This window comes from Saccoglossus kowalevskii, chromosome 21 (assembly GCF_978046115.1).
Source record: "Saccoglossus kowalevskii chromosome 21, keSacKowa6.1, whole genome shotgun sequence".
Taxonomy (NCBI): Eukaryota; Metazoa; Hemichordata; class Enteropneusta; family Harrimaniidae; genus Saccoglossus; species Saccoglossus kowalevskii.
The window spans coordinates 4,366,927-4,383,715 of record NC_140661.1 but is presented as its reverse complement, the minus strand read 5'-3'; the positions used below and the strand labels follow the sequence as shown (position 1 = coordinate 4,383,715).

The 16,789-nt window shown below is 34.7% G+C and overlaps 1 long non-coding RNA gene across 1 annotated transcript; it reads left to right on the top strand.

Annotated features, from left to right (window-relative positions):
• Nucleotides 1-5,120: 5,120 nt before the first annotated feature.
• LOC144362321 (uncharacterized) lies at nucleotides 5,121-16,784 on the top strand. The gene is made up of 3 exons (XR_013422564.1): nucleotides 5,121-5,156; nucleotides 7,436-7,489; nucleotides 16,704-16,784. It is a non-coding gene; the product is annotated as an uncharacterized LOC144362321 (long non-coding RNA).
• Nucleotides 16,785-16,789: the final 5 nt, after the last annotated feature.

The window sequence follows — 16,789 nt, the reverse complement described above, 5'->3', positions numbered from 1 at the left end:
TTATTAACAGGAACGTGTCTTAGGATTAGGCTCAGATATGGGCAACGGAATTATTAACAGGAACGTGTCTTAGGATTAGGCTCAGATATGGGCAACGGAATTATTAACAGGAACGTGTCTTAGGATTAGGCTCAGATATGGGCAACGGAATTATTAACAGGAACGTGTCTTAGGATTAGGCTCAGATATGGGCAACGGAATTATTAACAGGAACGTGTCTTGGCATTAGGCTCAGATATGGGCAACGGAATTATTAACAGGAACGTGTCTTAGGATTAGGCTCAGATATGGGCAACGGAATTATTAACAGGAACGTGTCTTAGGATTAGGCTCAGATATGGGCAACGGAATTATTAACAGGAACGTGTCTTAGGATTAGGCTCAGATATGGGCAACGGAATTATTAACAGGAACGTGTCTTAGGATTAGGCTCAGATATGGGCAACGGAATTATTAACAGGAACGTGTCTTAGGATTAGGCTCAGATAGGGGCAACGGAATTATTAACAGGAACGTGTCTTAGGATTAGGCTCAGATAGGGGCAACGGAATTATTAACAGGAACGTGTCTTGGCATTAGGCTCAGATATGGGCAACGGAATTATTAACAGGAACGTGTCTTAGGATTAGGCTCAGATATGGGCAACGGAATTATTAACAGGAACGTGTCTTAGGATTAGGCTCAGATATGGGCAACGGAATTATTAACAGGAACGTGTCTTAGGATTAGGCTCAGATAGGGGCAACGGAATTATTAACAGGAACGTGTCTTAGGATTAGGCTCAGATATGGGCAACGGAATTATTAACAGGAACGTGTCTTAGGATTAGGCTCAGATATGGGCAACGGAATTATTAACAGGAACGTGTCTTAGGATTAGGCTCAGATAGGGGCAACGGAATTATTAACAGGAACGTGTCTTAGGATTAGGCTCAGATATGGGCAACGGAATTATTAACAGGAACGTGTCTTAGGATTAGGCTCAGATATGGGCAACGGAATTATTAACAGGAACGTGTCTTAGGATTAGGCTCAGATATGGGCAACGGAATTATTAACAGGAACGTGTCTTGGCATTAGGCTCAGATATGGGCAACGGAATTATTAACAGGAACGTGTCTTAGGATTAGGCTCAGATATGGGCAACGGAATTATTAACAGGAACGTGTCTTGGCATTAGGCTCAGATATGGGCAACGGAATTATTAACAGGAACGTGTCTTGGCATTAGGCTCAGATATGGGCAACGGAATTATTAACAGGAACGTGTCTTAGGATTAGGCTCAGATATGGGCAACGGAATTATTAACAGGAACGTGTCTTAGGATTAGGCTCAGATATGGGCAACGGAATTATTAACAGGAACGTGTCTTAGGATTAGGCTCAGATATGGGCAACGGAATTATTAACAGGAACGTGTCTTAGGATTAGGCTCAGATATGGGCAACGGAATTATTAACAGGAACGTGTCTTAGGATTAGGCTCAGATATGGGCAACGGAATTATTAACAGGAACGTGTCTTAGGATTAGGCTCAGATATGGGCAACGGAATTATTAACAGGAACGTGTCTTAGGATTAGGCTCAGATATGGGCAACGGAATTATTAACAGGAACGTGTCTTAGGATTAGGCTCAGATATGGGCAACGGAATTATTAACAGGAACGTGTCTTAGGATTAGGCTCAGATAGGGGCAACGGAATTATTAACAGGAACGTGTCTTAGGATTAGGCTCAGATAGGGGCAACGGAATTATTAACAGGAACGTGTCTTAGGATTAGGCTCAGATAGGGGCAACGGAATTATTAACAGGAACGTGTCTTAGGATTAGGCTCAGATATGGGCAACGGAATTATTAACAGGAACGTGTCTTAGGATTAGGCTCAGATATGGGCAACGGAATTATTAACAGGAACGTGTCTTAGGATTAGGCTCAGATATGGGCAACGGAATTATTAACAGGAACGTGTCTTAGGATTAGGCTCAGATATGGGCAACGGAATTATTAACAGGAACGTGTCTTAGGATTAGGCTCAGATATGGGCAACGGAATTATTAACAGGAACGTGTCTTAGGATTAGGCTCAGATATGGGCAACGGAATTATTAACAGGAACGTGTCTTAGGATTAGGCTCAGATATGGGCAACGGAATTATTAACAGGAACGTGTCTTAGGATTAGGCTCAGATATGGGCAACGGAATTATTAACAGGAACGTGTCTTAGGATTAGGCTCAGATATGGGCAACGGAATTATTAACAGGAACGTGTCTTAGGATTAGGCTCAGATATGGGCAACGGAATTATTAACAGGAACGTGTCTTGGCATTAGGGTCGGGTCAGGTATGGGCAACGCAAATGGCAAACACCCAATTGGCAAGATGTACACTAACTGGTTATGGCACGCATATAGTTTACACAAGTAAAAACACAAAATTGTCAATTTTTTGGACAATTGTAACTCAATAATAGAAATATGTTGTATTTCCCACATGGTTCAGTGGATATGTACAATGCCAGCAATGTGAGAGATCGCTGGTTCGAATCCAGTACGGTTAGTACCATTATTGAATGCTAGTGAGAACAGTGCTCCCATAAATACTCGTGGTACAGTGGACAAGACAGTGCGCTGGGCACTCAAAGATTGGAAGTTCAAATCATGGACTGGAAACTCCTACAAGACAAGATATGAAAGACGTTGAAAACATAAACAGCAACTTCTGTATATCAAGAACTCAAGTCAGAAAAAACAGAACACAAGAATACTACCTCACATGGAAGCCAGTGGAAACCAAGGAGTCGTCGAAGTGTGAAGACAGTTGACAGCTGCAAGTCATGTGCAACAACAGACAGCTCTCAAAATGGGTCCCTTTTTTGTATTGACCCCTAAGGATTGCTAATCCTCCTTTCTAACTCTTCCCCCAAAAATAATATATTGCCCCGTTTAGAATGTATTGATCCACGAATTAATGAATATTCATGAGCACAGAGACTGCTACGTCATGAATAAATTTGCATAAAGTGTAGGTACATCTTCTGGAGTCCTGCCGAATTTTTTCTCAGAAAGCAAAGCCACTGGAACTGCATGTATTACAAAAACATACTGTTACTATTCGCTGAGTGTCTGACAATTGTATAAAGTTTTGCAGGTCCTCTTTTTTTTTACTTTGAGAAGTGCTGTCAACCAAAGCATAAATATGTGTTTCTCTGTACATAAAATTTCACACGATTTGTTAATATTAATGTATGATAATAAAAACTTGATAATATTTTTCTGATTGTATCATTGTTGTATGAGAAGTAATCTTGTCCTTATTAGATATATTGAAACTAATCCAGGGCCACAAACTAGTTTATCCAAACAGACACAACACTGACTCTACATATTTGTAGATCTGATTTGTATACTTCCTTGTCATTTTATCTGTTGTACTGGTTTGGTACTATCTGGTTTCTTTGCTGAGAATAATGCTGACCTGGATGAAGAGTGCTATAAACTTGAAAACGCCATAGAAATCATGTTTGCCAATTTATGTCCATTCAACTTTAGAATGACAACTAGCGAAGGCTATGTCTTTCATGACTTGTCTTCACTCTGTTTTCTAGCTCCTTTATTGTCTAGACTTTTCTCGACTTCATCGATGTGATCACTCATCCGGTTTAAATATACCTCAATGTCCGATACTTTCTTGGTTGTTTTCTGTGAGTTGCAGATTGATTTTCGAGACTTCGTTTCTGATTAAGAACAACAGTCTAAGGACTATCACTGATCTCTGATCTTCCGCGAATTTCATGGCTTTCTCGAGGTCGCCATCTTGGATAATGCGGTCCTGAGACTCCACAAGTTTTTTGTTCGTCGTTAGCATCTCATCAACCTTCCTCTCTGTTGTATCGGTCTCATTTTTTCCTGTGGTTGTTGTCATTGTTTTTAGGCTAGTTTCCTTCCTTTTTCCCTGGAGTCATCCACTCAAAGTTAGTGATTGTGACATATGCGCAGATTGTGACCTTTGTCTTTCTGTTTGGTAAATTCCATGAAGAAATGTTCTTCATTTTCAAATTTGATCTGGCAGCATTGCTTACAGATTCTGTCTTCTAAAGATATTTTGGATTGGGTATGTCTATCCTTCTCAATTACACTATTACATCCCAATACATTCCATCTCATTTGTATACCATTTTTCAATCTTATTGTACATGCATTACTTTGCAGTGTAGTGTTCATTCATTTAAAAAGCATGCTACTTTTGTTTAGGACTTAGTAAACCATCCAAACCTGAGGGTCCCCTGAATGTGATTTCTATCAATATGCAGTCCTGCAAGCTTACATGGAACCGCTCGTATGATGACAGCAGTACAATAATCAGATATATCATTGAGCAACGTGATAGTACAAAGACAGAATGGACCACAATCAGTGATCAGATTCCATCTGATGGTACATCTTATGTTGTTAAAAATCTTAACCCCTCCAATATATACTACTTCAGAGTTTGTGCAGAGAATGAAGTAGGTAGGAGTGAATATCTTGAATCTGGTGGAATAACACTCATAGGTAAGTAAATATTCCTCAGTCTGTATTATTTGCCATGAATGATTAGTGAACTCATTTTATGGCAACTAGATGGGTTTAGTTAGCTTGGTAATTAATTATTATGTTTAACAAAGCTTGAAATTTATTTTCTTGCAAAACTAATTAATTTTATAGTATGTGATCTAAATGTCATTAACATAGTTGTGAATTTTTAATTATAAGTTTTGATAGTCATATATTTGGCATGAATTTGTTGATTGATTTAATTCAAATCATGAATGCCTTACAAAGTACGCTTGTACAACACTATTTTACTTTTGTGTTGTAATTAGTTAGTTTGTACCAATAGATGTCATAGCATTAAAACTCTATGCATGTACTAACACATAAATGTTACCATAAATATACACCCTCATAACACACATTTCTGTTTCTAACGTTTCAGTTGATTTATCAAGTGGAAAGAAAGTAATGTATCGAGGGCGTGCTATGGTGTTAGGAGCAAGTGGTGCTGGCAAATCTTCCACAGTCAGAAGTGTATTTGATGAACCATTCATAGAGGAACACATAAAGACTGATGGAATTGAAACATTTAGATTTGATATTTCTGGTTGGTGTAAAATTGAAGGTAAAACAATAAATTTGCTCCTAAATTACTCCTTTCTCCAAAACCCTCTTTTATCCCTTTGCATTTCACTTCCAACAGTGTGGTATTTTTTTACTGGAAATTGATTGCATGTTTATCGCTTTTACTCAGCTTGCTCGCTTATTGAATACGCCAACCGTTCACCCAAATGCTGATCATTGGCACGTGATTGGTCTAAATGGTGGTTCTAATAGTAAATACAAGTATTAAATATTGTTAGTGTATTTCTGGATAATTAAATACTTATTAAACTATGAGCAACACTTCGAATTGTACGACACTTTGTATCATTAGTCAAGACCAGATATGCTGTATGAATCTAATTATATTAATATTATTAATTATATAAATCTATTATAGTACTATGCAGAGACGTATATGTGAAATGTTAATTACCGGTAATCAACCTAATTTGCCTATTTAATCAATTTTCACATCACAGTTTGATATTTCAAGTACTATTACTTAATTATTTTTAAATGAAACTTGATACATAGATACATAGATACTCTAGAACAATGCTGAGACTCGATTAATTTTCGATGAAAATGTGTGCATATTAAGCAATTAATTTGCATAATTTGTTAATTTTCGGCTTTTACACTGATATCACAAGTAATAATTATCCCATTTCAATGAATCTTGGTACAAAGATGTTCTAGGTCAATGCACAGACCTGATTAGTTTTGAATTCAAATCAGTGCATATTAATTACCTAATTTGCATAATAATTTGTCATTTTTTAATTCTAATGACTTTTCGATGAAACTTTGTACATAGATGGTCTGTGACAATATGTATACTTATCTTAATTCAATGAATCTTGGTACATATATATATGTACTCTAACACAATGCGATAATCTAATTAGTTTTAAGTTTATACACATCAATGATAATTACCTAATTTGCATGATAATTTTCTTTTCAGCGTTCCACTAATTTAGTTAGGATTAATCATCACATAATGAAACTTTTTACATGTGCGCCCTGAAACAAATACAGACCTAAATCTTAGCATAGTAATTCTTGATTTGAATAATTATTTCATTTGGTTCATTGAGGTAATCCACAGACATGATAAGTTTAATGTTGATAAACATGCATATTGATTATCTGTTATTATTCCATTTCTGAAATCTAAACCAAACTTGTAAATTGAATTCATCAGAGGTGCTCTGGAATTAGACTAAAAACCGTGGATAAAAAATCAAATGTATTTTCTGTATGTATAAATTTTGATAATGTGAATCACATTTTTTTCATTTTGTGCATCTCAAATAGCAGATAACTATTAATTGCCAAGCTTCTCGTTTGAAAAAATTAAATCATAAATTTTGAATTAATTTTAATGTGTCTTCAATGTTCTCAGCACACAGGAGTTTTTTTCTAAGCTTCATTGATTTTTTTACTGTGATAACAGTTCATTGTTGCAATGAAGTTTACCCCATCACGCTAGCCACAATAAACCGTACACTTGAATAGGTGTCAATGACTATGGAAAAACCTAAATTTGAATTACATTTAGGCGTCAGAAATGATTGAAATGATGCTTAAATTAGAGATTTTACTGAAAATGAATTAACAAGCCCGGCAGAGTCGAATACAAAATCTGTACTAATGTTTGCCTTTCATACAAGACCTTTTTTTAGGACACAAAGTGAAAAAAACAGTTTTCATTTGTACACATAAAATTTGCAGATCGGCATCTCTCTGGAACACAGCTTTGCACAGGACACGCAAGCAAGAATCTTGACTCCCCAGAAAGCCCAGAAATTTTTTGAGTGATAGCCCCTATGTTGTCATGAATTAATCAGACGATATTACGTTACAATGCTACACTTACATAGTCATAGTCGTGTAAGGGCGTTTTTATTTAGAACAATGGTGGTGTACATAGCCTTTTGTAGACAGGTATTAAAACCCTTAGAATGTGACACACACACACACAATTTTCAACAACAAATACATTTTACAGCACATACACATACACATAATTGTGAGAACAAGGTCAAAATGGCTTTGCTTAACAACACAAGACATGATTTACTCATGGTTGTGGTTCTGGTAAAAGCTGAAATGTTTTGCAATTGTTTGACATGGACATTAATTTTAGTATTTTGACTAAATGTATTTCATATGCATTTCTCTTGGCTGGTATTCTGCGAGTGTTACCTGGTTTCACATGTCGTAACAGTAGTAACTGGCATTTGATCAGAAAATGATAAATGCTCTTATTTTTTTAATTTGATTAATCTACAGAAGCAGAAGATGCATATTCTAATGTGAGCAGTGAGGTACCTGGCAGTGCAAAAAGTAAGTGTTAAACTTCATAATGGCATTAATTCATTCAAATAAGGGCAGTTTACTATTTTGGGTTGTATTAAGTTGAAACAAGTAGTTCTCACTTTTTTTCTATGAAAGTGGGGGTATGGATATCCTGGATATATTTGTAATTTATCACTCTGAACTTCTTGGCATAGGATTAGTAAATGTGAGAACAAGGTCAAAATGGCTTTGCTTAACAACACAAGGCATGATTTATTCATGGATGTGGTCCTGGTAAAAGCTGGAATGTTTTGCAATTGTTTGACATGGACATTAGTTTTAGATAAAGTATCTTGACCAAATGTATTTTTAAACAATTTTGGAAAATAATCAATAAACTAAAAGATTAAAAAAAAATATCAATCTAATTCAATTTCCCCATGAAAATGGAAAGAATTCTATGAACAATTAAATAATAATACTACTGACAATAATAATACTGTTTTTCAAAAACAGATAATCTTAAGTAAAGGAGATTTTAACAATTATAATTTAAATAGAGATATATCCAAACAGAAATTAGGATATAATGGTTATTGTCCAGAATTATCTGAATACACTTCAGATTTCTTAATTCACCCACTACATAAATTATTTAATATAATCCTAGACTCTTGTATCATAGGTGGCTGCACAACATTTTGCATAGAGAGGCGTGATCTGCTCATCATCTCTTGCGCAGTAGGCGCAACCTTAGGGCATGCTCCGCTTAAGAATTTTGAGATCTAGACCCTCTGAAACGTTATTTTCTGCATTTTGAGTAGCAAATTTTTCTGACACAAAGGTTTCAGCTTGATTTTAGAGGGGGCGATGCCTCCCAACTTTTTTCAAGGGGACAACACATCCTCTGCTGCCACCACTGGGTATTTATTCAGATCTTTGGAATATTTGTATTATCTCTCATATCCTCAAGAAAGGAGACAAAACTGACCCAAGAAATTATAGAGGAATAGCTGTTTCTAGTTGTGTAGGTAAAACTTTATGTAGTGTAATTAATAATCAGGCAGGATTCTGTAAGGGATACCATGCTACAGATCAGATATTTGTATTGAAAACTATGGTCAACAAATACTAGTACTTGAAATCAAAGGGGAAAATTGTATTCATATTTCATAGACTGTCATAAAAAAGTTTGATAAAATCTGGAGTGAGGAACTTTTCTATAAATTACTTAATAATGGTACATGTATGAATGGTAAAATATGTTTAAAAATATGTTTCAAGAATAAAAGTATTTGAAACGACCAAGGGATCGAGTTAGACAGGGTTGTGTCATTAGCCCAATGCTTTTTAATTTGTTTAATGACTTGAATAATTCATTAGATCCAGTTACTTTGAAAACAAAACAACATTTTTTTTTTCAATCTAAACTTGTAATATATCTGCAAACAACATTGTTGTAGTATTAATTGTAGAAAAAAAATTTCCATCTAGGAATTTATGACATAAGGCAAGGACATGAGGCTCGCTTGTTTTGAATTCAAGGCGAAAACACTGATTACTTGCTTTGGTGGACTGTAAAACATGCTTTGAATATGAATCTTCACAGAACATGTCATCACATACAATAAAAACTGATACTAGCCAATACGATAGTTGTTAAACAAGGCAAAATCTGGTATTCTTGATTGTGGCGATGCATGAACTGGATAAAAAAAAACAATGAAAATGGGAGTGGGACTTGATACATCTTCTTTCATGACCCGTTTGCTACTAATGTGTGCAATGCAATGAGACATCTAGTTATCGAATGTCCAATGTTATCACATAATTATCGACAGGTTCAAAACCCATCTGCATTATTGACTGCCATGTGTGCGTGTGTGAGCGTGTGTTCGTTACACTGATATCTCAAGAACCATACATCGGTTTTTGATGCAACTTGGTGCATAGATGCTCAGGGCCAATGCGCAGATTTGATTAGGTTTTAATGAAAATATATGCATATTAATTACCTAATTTGCATAATTAATCTTCAGTTTTTGATATTTCAAGTACCAATCATCACATTTCAATAAATCTTCTAGGACTATGCAGAGATTGATTGTTTTGGTAAATATTTGTGCATATTAATTATCCAATTGGCATAATTAGTTAATTTTTGACTCCCATGTGCGAAGCACAAAATGGGAGTCTTTGCAGTTAGTGTGTCTGTATGTGTGTATGTGTGTATGTGTGTGTGTGTATGTGTGTCCGACTGTTCCACTGCTATCTCAAGAACCATACATCGGTTTTTGATGAAACTTGGTGCATAGATGCTCTGGGCCAATGCGCAGATTTGATTAGGTTTTGGTAAAAATCCATGCTCGTTAATTACCTAATTTGCATGATAATTAGCTATTTTTTAGCTGTTCTATGACTGTTCCACTGATATCTAAAGAACCACTCATTGGATTTTGATGAAACTTGGTACATAGATGCTCTGAACATATGCGCAGATTTGATTAATTTTTGGTAAAAATCCGTGCATATTAATTACCTAATTTGCATGATAATTAGCTATTTTTTAGTGGTTCCATGACTGTTCCACTGATATCTAAAGAACCACTCATTGGATTTTGATGAAACTTGGTACATAGATGCTCTGAACTAATGCTAGGTTTTGATTAGTTTTTGGTAATAATCCGTGGATACTAATTACCTAATTTGCATAATGATTAGTCAATTTTCGGTTTTTCCACTGATATCTCAAGTACTAATCATCACATTTCAATGAAACTTGGTACATAGATGTCATACGACACTGCACAGACCTGATAGTTTTTATGGTAATATCAGTACATATTAATTACCTAATTTGCATAATTAATTAATTTTCAGCATTTGATATAAGTAGTTAGCATTACATTTCAATGAAACTTGGTACTTACATACTCAAGGACTATGCAGAGATTGATTGTTTTCGATAAATATTTGTGCATATTAATCACCTAATTTGCATAATTAGTTAATTTTCAGCTTTTCCACGGGTATCTCAAGTACTAATCATCGCATTTCAATGAAACTTGGTACATAGATCCTTTAGGACTATGCAGAGACCTGATTAGTTTTATGGTAAATAATTGTGCATATTAATTACCTAATTTGCATAATTAATTTTCAGCTTTTCTACTGATATCTAAAGTACTAATCATCACATTTCAATGAATCTAGAATTATGCAGACCCAATTAGTTTCCGGTAAATATTTGTGCATATTAATCACCTAATTTGCATAATTAACCAACTTTCACACTGATATCTCAGGTACTATACATCACATATCAATGAATGTACATGGATGCTGTAGGACAATAGACAGACCTGAATAATTGTGGGTTAAAATCTGTACATATTAATTACCTAATTTGCATAATTAACCAATTTTAAGCTTTCACACTGATATCTAAAGCACCGTAAAAACTCCAAAATTTCGACCGGTTTTAAATAATTGGTGTTAGAAATGTGACGTGTTTTTAGAGTCAAAATTAAGGTGCATTTTCGGACGGTCGAATTTTTCAGAATAGAAATCAGCAAATGAAAAAATGGGGATGATAGACAGTGTGCTTCATTAGTTTTTAAAAAATGCAATGTCCGTCAATTGACGTAAACTTCCTCATGTTTCACGGTAAAAGCAAAGGTCGTGGCCGAGTTGTAACTCAAAATCTAAACAAAGTCATCAATCAGTGAGTATTATGACAAGCAAAACAAAACATCAAGACGCGGAGAAGAGGTCAGCACAAAACTAATAGGTCAAAAGACAAAGCTGTCTCGCACTACCTAGGAAAACTTGCGAATGTTCGAAGTACAGGTACCCATTGGACAAAAGATACATGGAAGTTTAGCAAACTATCTCCCCGACCCAGTGCAATGTATCCGGTTAGAATCAAAGCTCACGTGTCCCTTATTTGAGGGACCAAATTCTGCCGTAAATTCGCCCTTGGATTAAAAAATAAAATGGGATTTAAGAAAATAAAATGGGACTTTTAAGGTGTATTTTGGCGTCATTTTTTGGACATTTCAATCAATCCTGCCGGCTAAAATAGAGTAAGTTTTACCGTAGTCATTGACGTCTGTCTATTCAAGAGTACACGTGTATGATTTTTATGGTGACTAGCGTGAGCGGGTAAGCTTCCTTTCGAGAATGAGCTGTTATCACTGTGAACAATGTTAAATTATTCTTCAGATGACCAGTTTATTTTTTAAAAACAACTAATTTTTTTATTTAAAAAAAATCATGCCGTTTTCGCATCAAAATCCAAGCCAAAATATCGTACTACAACACCAATCTCTTCCGCATTGCGTTCAATAACATTAACATATTTAAATAAGCTATGGTAATTTGAACACGTTGGCATCATCCAGCTTTTTGATTGGTTAATTAGCGATTTGACCTATTTGACCTAAGAGAACATGGCGGATATCCTACAGCATCAAACGTTTATACGAGACCGGAATCATTCGCTTACGATGAAACTAAGTTGACTTTTATTTGTATTTCATAACCATTCAACAAATTTATTTTGTGTACATTATTATAATCACTACTGAGTACAGTAATAATCAACAATTCAGAAACACAGCATGCCGAGATTTTTGTGTTCGTTTTTATTTGAAACTTCATTTATTTAGAATATATTTTCGTTACCAATAAAATAAAAATCTCTCAGTCAATCAGAAACCCGGATTCATGCCTTCGAGGAAGGTCCCGTTTGAACGCTCACATCGGTTTTTTTTTCGTTTGGGGGAAAACTAAAACTGGTCGCAATTTTCGAATAAGAATGAGTCGGCAATTCTTAGTGGAGTCGAAAATTTGGAGGTAAATAAAACACCGAACCCCGGCAAATAAATAGGCGGCCGAATTTTTAGAGGGGTCGAAATTTTGGAGTTTTCACGGTACTAATTATTCCATTTCAATGAAACTTAGTACAAAGATGCTCTAGGACAATGTACAAACCTAATTAGTTTGGGGTAAAAATCTGTTCATATTAATTCCCTAATAAGCATAATAATTCATAATTTTTTGGTTCTAATCACATTTCAATTAAACTTGGAGACATAGATTTTCTGTTACATTGCGCAGACCTCATTAGTTTTACACTCAAATCTGGTCATATTAATTTTCTGATTTGCATAATTAGTTTTCAGCTAAGTAATTTCGAATTATATTTAATGTGTCTCCAATACTCTCAGCACATGGGAGTTCTTTCTAAGCTTTCTTTGATCTTTTTTTCCGCTGATATCTCAAGTACTATCGGTAATCACATTTCAATGAAGCTAGGACTATGCAGAGATCCAATATGTTTTTGGTAAATATTTATGCATAATAATCACCTAATTTACATAATTAACCAATTTTCAACTTTCACACTGATATCTCAAGTACTGATTATCACATTTTAATAAAATTTGGTACATAAATGCTCTAGGACAATAGGCTTGATAAATTTTGGGTTAAAATCTGTTCATATTAATTCCCTAATTAGCATTATAATTCATAATTTTTTGTTTCTAATCACATTTCATTGAAACATGTTTTGACCTCCGTGCGTGCGTGCGTGCGTCTGTGTGTGCGTCTGGACCTGTATCTTAGAAATGCCCGGACCAATCACAATCAAACTTCACACATATATCATACATGATATCATACATATGCACGTCAATTTGTTTCACAATCTGATTCAAGATGGCCGAATGGCGGCCATTTTTGTGCTAAAAATCATCAAAATCAAGCATTTCCCGGCTGTTTACAGATGGATTTTGTTCAAACCTTGTATATACATTGGACATTATAGGACCTTGATGAACATCATTTTGTTTTACGATCTGATTCCAAATGGCTGAATGGCGGCCGTTTTTGTGCTAAAAAATCATAAAAATCAAGCATTTCTCGGCTGTTTACAGATGGATTTTGTTCAAAATTGATATATACATTAGACATTACGGGTTCCTGATGAACGTCATTTTATTTTTCAGATCAGACTCAAAATGGCTGTCCTGTGGCCATTTTGTTTTAATGAATGGGTTTCCAGACCCATATGTCTGACTTGTTTTGACTGATTATGTTCAAATTTTTAATATTCATTATACATCATGTCACAGATATACGGATATATTGGTTTGACGATCCTTTTCAAAGTGGCCTAATGGTCGCTATTTTTGTGCTAAAAAACTTGTTTTATTTTTTAGATCGGATTCTGAGTTGCTGATTAGTGGCCATTTTGTTTTAATGAATGGGCTTCTAGAGCCATATCTCTGACATGCTTTGACTGACTATGTTCAAATTTTATATATTCATTATACATATATTCATAATGGCTGATTTTGTTTTTAATTAATGCTGTTCCAGAGCAATATCTCTCAATACTCATTTGACAATCAGATACAAATGTCAATCATTTAAATGTTAAACAATCATCATATTCCTGACATGTTTATATTCCAGCTATATTACTATAAACAAAACTTTATATCTTAAATTTGATAACTAACGGGGACTGTTCCATGTATGGCTTGTTATTTTTACACTCATATCTGTTCATATTAATTACCTTATTTGCATAATTAGTTTTTAGCTTTTCAATATCTCAAATACAAGTAATTTTGAATTAATTTTTAATGCGTCTCCAATACTCTCAGCACACACGAGTTTTTTTCTAAGCTTTCTTTGATTTAATTTCAAGTTGCCTTAGTAATACTGTTTCACACAAATCTTCCACCGTGACAGTATTTTCATCAAATGCGGACTAGTTAAAATAATAATAACTTTATTGCATCCTTAGAAATACAATGTTTCTATCAGTTAATAGCAAAAAAGATTAGTTGTGATAACTACTACTACAAAAAGAAAGAAAGTTGTTAATGGGATAAAGCAAGTGTTACATATCAAATGGCATTTTCATTTCTGGATTGAAATGCGTTATGAATATAGTTGCCAATTTTTTTTATTATTACATCATCTTTTGAAGTCTTCAAGAAATTAAATTTCTTGAGATTATCCTGTGTTTCTTGTGGAAATGTAATGTCTTGTCTGATTTGTTGGCGTATTACTTTATATTGTGAGTATATCATAACAAAGTGCAGTTCATCTTCTATTTCATTCTGTGTACCCTTGTTCAACAGTTTGAGGCTGCCTCTTTTGACATGGGTATCTTCTTGTTTGGTTGACCTTGTTTGTGTTTTATTTACCAGACATTGTAACCAGTGGTGTTTCTCTTTCAAATACGGAAGTGCAACTGTAGGTCATACTCAAAATCCTGTGATCCTTTTCATATTGATAATGGTTTGCACATGTGTCAAACCAAACCCAGAGTCTCCTAAATCTTGTTTATCGTAATTTGCTGTAAGCCACGAACTGCCCAGGTACACTATAAATACACTTCTAAACAATGGGGATTATTTCCTTGAAAGTCACGCTGTAGTAAACAGCTGCAACAAAGCTCCAGTAAAGACGCATTTTCTCAAACTTACAGGTCGATTATGTCATGCCAAAGTAGACATATGTGACTATGAATATCACAGCAGTGATTATATATAGTATTTATGACAATAAATAGTGTACGAATTGAGATTTTGTTAGATAAATGTCAAAAACACGAATCGGAAATGGAGACACACTACCAAGCTTGAATAATTAACTGCTGTCAATCAATGTCACGTGATGTTGGGCCGCTGAATTGTGTTGCGTCATCAAATCTCCAAAAACATTTACACAGTTCCTAATGCTTTTCTTATTATCACAGTTGATTCAACGAAAACAATGAAAATCGTGTTCGTAAATTTAAGAAGTCGCCACAGAGAGTACAAGCCAGAAACATCCCTGGTTGTGTTTTAAATTAGTATTGTTTACTGTTACTGGCTGATAATATAAAGAGCGTATTCTGGAAATAACGCAGCATATGACAGTAAATGGAACAAAAATGAGACTTGGATCAGACGATCTCTAGAGTTGCCGATGACGGACCAATAATGTTACATGTGATGCAGTACGAATTAATCTACAGGCTTTTTAATGACTTTTGCACAGTTGTTTAAGAAAATGGCAAATTCATGTCGTAACTGGTGTGCCCACTCGCCAACCCATAGCTAAATTGTGACAATTTTTGTTTTCTCTAAAAAAAATTTTTTTTTTTACTAAATCTAGTTTTCACAGTGGGTGAACAAATGACTAAAATGTTTCTTTTTTTATATAATACAAGTTCCTACTTTCCTTGTCTAACCGGCCTTGCACACATTAGGAAATGTACACTAGTCGGCATATAGCAGTTTTATTTCGCGTTACAATTGACTGTGGTCGGTCTTCAGGTTTTCACATGCAGTGATACATCATCTCAAATTAATCATCTTTACTATTGCCAGGTATCAGTAGCAGCATTTATGAGAGTGAAAGTGTGAACACTGTGCAGTGAATATTTTATTATGGTTGACCATGGTGATCTTGACAGCATTCTAAGCATACGTGACATTGTAGTTCAATGATACGAAGGTGGCAAATGGATATACATTAATTCTGCATTTCAGATGAACGCTATTGTTGAACGTAATTCAAAGAAATGGTCAATGTCACATCACTTTCTAACACGTTTCATATTAGCTTGTCATTACAGAATGCCTAATGCAGATCAGGTCTGTGCTCTATGGAAGCAATTCAGACTGGCTCGTTATATACTTTTATGCTTAATATGGGTATTAGTTCTACCAGCTTGTAAATAAACTGTGAATTTCTGTAAACATAGGCTATGCAAGTGATTAACAAGACTCATTTGCATAGAGACACCTCCAATAAACACATTTCTGGGGAAAGTGAATTGGGCTTTTAAGTTAGATCACAAACAGTACATCTAAGTTGAGATATTATGCGTCTTTATCATATTTCCCAAACTTCTAAACGTAATTTCATTCAGTCTGTAACTTACACTATTTGGATAATTTGATTTAGTTTTATAAAAAAAAAATCTCAGCATTAGTCACAAACGTGAGTTGCTACTTTAAACATATATGACCTGTGGCTTGCTTGTCATGTCATTACAGTGTACTGACTTGTATGATAATGGAATGGTATTCCCTGCCCTGAGAAATTCATTTGAAATTGAAACTCTAGTAAATGTTGGTTACTCAAAGACCATAAAATAAAAACAATTTCTTTATGTTCCAGTACTTTGGGGGTATAAATATGTAATTAATATGTAAATTGTAAGTAATGTTATAATTTGTACTACAATTAGCTATACCTCAAGATAGTTCCAATATTGAAGGTGAAGCAAAAAGAGATACATCTGCAATTGAAGTACACAGCAAACTCATGGAAAGG